Genomic DNA, 4,095 nt, shown 5'->3' with positions numbered 1-4,095 from the left:
ACATGTCGGTAAGAATATGAAATATTTCATTAAGTCTGTGATGCCTGTTTAGATGGACTCGAAAATTTACCTTTGTAGACTTCCAATGTATATACGTAGAGAAACTTTGTTTGGCTATGCCATTCATAGCTTACTTTCAGAAAGTCTAGATGTACTTTATGAAAAAGCTAACATAAATTAGGTCTCTTTATCATCTACCTTTTTGTACGTTCTGAAGAATAATGTATTTCTCTCGACTCCGTTATTTTCTTCCAACAAATCTGTGGTGTCGTTATGGCTTTTGTTTTAGGGCTGTTGGTGAATTGATTTGTGGTTTTAGAGGGTGTAGGCGGTGTGGTGTGTGGTTTCAGTGATGGTGGTTTTATACATGTAGGTCTTGATTGCTTTGGTAGTGAAAAGTATATGTTAACGAAAAGTACAATACTCTCGATGTGAGACTTATCTATTTATATTAAGTTTGGAAACCTAATTGCCCAGGCATGACCTGAGGCTGCATAATATGATTATAATACATACGTTCTCAACAATGATTTTAAAGTTATTTGTTTGCCTACCAAAAGTGGTCTTAACCCCAGTCGTGACTACATGATATTGATTTCAAAGCTCTTAGTTGTGATGATGTACTCTCATCAAGAATATCATCTTAATAACAGTCGGAGAAGTTACAACCTCTATTATTTGTGAAATTGGGAAAATAAACCATCTAAAGCGTCCAAATAAAAAACAATCAAACTTTACTCACATTAGAATTTTTTTTATATGAATGATCTGGCATTGATCTTCATTTAACATCTAAAAGAATATTAGCATGTTAGAGATGGTCGTGTGGGATGAGATTTTATGCAAATAATATGTCTATTCATATGTACTTACCAATTTCCTCACTGTTAAGAACATCCTTATGGTGCCTAATCCTACAACACTATGAATGCAAGAGAAATTGGCAAACACCTTTTTATTATCTCTTTTTCAATCTTACAGTTCAAGCAAGTGCCAAGCAGCCTATTTTTATTGAGTCATGTGGTTAAAATTAATTTGTATACAATTTTATACTCCCTATTTTGATTTTTAGTTGATGCGGAAGCTAGCATCACATTCTATCTTCCAGTTACATGGTTACTATCTTTTATTCAATAATATGTTATATCCTTTTTCTTTTAGGGCTTTAAAGTTACAAGGATGAGTCTATGGAGGTCTCCTCCATGTTGGCATGTGGTCTACTCAGACCCTCATCATATTCACAGGCTTCGAGTTATCAAGTGATATGATCTGATCTGTAGCACCACCTGAAAGTTTTCCAAACACTTTCCAAATTCATAGGGTTTTTTCGTTGGAGGAAAAATGCCTGAATCTGGCATTTACCAACAAGTATTTTCTATCTTCTTCATAAATTAGTTTTTATTATTGATTTGTAGATTGTTCTTAATTTCTCTTAGAAAGTGGTGGATTTTATTGCTAGAAATTGGAACTCTACATTCCTTTATTATGTTTTTCTATTCTACAGGCTGGTGTTGTACAATAGAGTTAGAGTGTTTGTTTACAATAATCATTTTGGTTTTGGAACAACATCATGTTTACACTTTTCGGCAAGTTTTGTTTAACATCGCGTGCATAGCACGTGCATCTTGTTAGTATATATAGAGTAGTTAGATTGAGCACACAAAAAAATTTAAATCATGCACTCACAAAAGTTGGGCTGCACAAGTCTAACCCACTAGCAACAAGTAGAGGAGGACATATAATTTGTATCCTCTGTCGAGAAAATAAGCTGAAAAGAGGGCTATGATACACAATGTGTGTAACTTACCTTTGAATGTAACACAACTACACAAGCGGATACAATAAACAATATAGATCCTCATCTTTTCTGAATTAATATTGCTTCTATTTCCAAATCGTGTATCCAATTCACTTGTTTGTATTGACTTGAGTTGCAGAATAGAGTATGTGACTCTTCCATTTAAGCTGCACTTAGTATTTCATGCATTCAAAACACTAATATTTCTATATATAAGTCACAGCATTTTGACTTGTAATATAGGCATATAGCTTAAGGGACTCATAATCTGCAAGAACCTAAAACTTGAAAACTCAAACACTGATAAAGAAACATCAAATTACATAAGACCTTTGGACCAAAACCAACACACTTAGAATAGTACTGGATGAAAATTAAACAGAGAAATCATCAAACCAAGCATAGTGGACTTAATTAGGGCAACGGGGACTTGGACACTATTTCATTGGATTCAATAGTTGATGGTGATGGTGGAGACGGTGGAGAACTAGACTCTGTGGAGTCACAATAGTCTCGGAGTACATTGCCTTCCTTGTCGGTGAAGCCAAGTGAACCAAGCATGGAAGGGCAACATATGTGCTCAATAATCCGAATAGCTCGACAGCAACCTGGTCCTAAGTATGTTTCACCATTGAAAAAGAAAAGAATGACTTCACCAGTACATGCTCGAAGCTCAGTCAAAGATTCCCAGCACTTGTATGAGTCCTCAAATTGTAGTCGAGCAGCCAGAGTTGAACTGGAGGCCAGTGGTCGTGCTTGCACAGTCATAGACACTATTGTCCATGTTAGCAGCACAGTGAGAGAGAGCATCTTCATTTGTTTAGAAGAGAATGCCATTCTTAAGATTAGAGATCGAGGAGCAGATGTGAGTAAGAGAGTGGGAAGCGTTTGATTTATATAGAACAGTGGGGAAAGTAAAGAGACAGAAAGAGTACTATTTTTGTGTTGTTGTTACGCTGTTTTAGGAATCTCATGAGGCATTCCTTCATGCAAAGTAACTCTAACATAACGTACAATCATGCAATTGTAGACAAGTCTTCTAATCTTACTTAATTAATACCAAGTGATTATGACTCCACAAAGTTGATTAATCTTTCTAAGCTGTAGAAATTAATCGAGTGATGCTCGGCTCGATAAGCTTTTCCCTCCATATTCCAAACCACTATTCTAGCTACTCCAGTCCATCATTTTTGCATTTACAAATAATTGACTTGAGCACAGGTATGCTCGGCCATTGTTAGCAATTAGGGATACCGCTGAATTATGCGGTGTTTAATTAATCGCCCGGTGATTCAAAAAGCGGTGCACGGTTAAATATTAGGTCAAAAATTCGCAATACGGCAATTATTAGGTGTTTAATTAATAATGTTTTAAACGTTTGGTTGCAAAAATTCAGAAATAAAAATTCTTAATATTATGTTAGTAAATATTAATAATAATTGTCATTCTTTACAACATAACAAATATATCTAAACAATTTAGCTACAAAAACATTGAAACCAAGGTCCACATAGGTACCTTCATTTATTTGTTCTTGGATTGAAATTAATGTTCAAATTTCAAAATAAACACACACCATGACATGACAATTTAAAAATTGCCAAAAAAGTATAAAAGCAAACATTTTGGATTAATTTATCACTAAAAATGTAAGAGTAAGGGACTTAAAGTAAGAGTGAGGACATAAAGTACATAAAAAATAACAAAAACACAACCGAATTTTCAGTTTTTTTTTTTTTTTTTTTAGCCGAATTTTTTAGCTGAATTTTTGAAAATTCGGCAAAATCCGTAATATTCGTTTCAAGGTAAAAAATCGTAAATTATTGCGAATCTTTCAAACATTCGAAAGTATTATATGTTTTGCCTTTCAAAAATTCGATTCACGAATATTCGCGAATAATTCGGCGAATTACTAACAAGGTGCTCGGCTCGATAAGCTACAGGGACTTGAGATGGGAAAATTTCATTTCTATCGGAAAAAAAAAAAGAGATGAGAAAATTTCACTTCTACAAACCATTAGTAGTGAAAAACTAAAAGCGACAAAGGGGATCAGATTTCAATCCGAGGTTTTCCAAAATAATCAGAAAAAGAAACTCGAGACACCCGGGAAATCCAGAAGCCTAAAAGTAAGTATGCTGATTGTTTTTAGGACAACAAATTTGTTTCTATAACAAATGTTGAGTATCAGCCAAGAGTAATACTCGTCACACCCCAATTGTATCTCTCCACACCCTGTGTAAAAAATTGTCTCCACACCCCGTTTTAAGTTGGAAACACATCCCATTGTGACGGGGTG

The 4,095-nt window shown here is 34.6% G+C and overlaps 1 pseudogene; it reads right to left on the bottom strand.

Annotated features, from left to right (window-relative positions):
• Positions 1–2,212: 2,212 nt before the first annotated feature.
• On the bottom strand, positions 2,213–2,635 carry LOC147474806 (egg cell-secreted protein 1.4 pseudogene; annotated as a pseudogene).
• Between the last annotated feature and the right edge of the window lie 1,460 nt (positions 2,636–4,095).

The sequence above is a fragment of the Coptis chinensis genome, chromosome 9, assembly GCF_015680905.1.
Source record: "Coptis chinensis isolate HL-2020 chromosome 9, ASM1568090v1, whole genome shotgun sequence".
In the NCBI taxonomy this organism is placed as follows: Eukaryota; Viridiplantae; Streptophyta; class Magnoliopsida; order Ranunculales; family Ranunculaceae; genus Coptis; species Coptis chinensis.
Note: the sequence above shows the minus strand (reverse complement) of the source record. Positions and strands in the feature narration are given on the sequence as shown.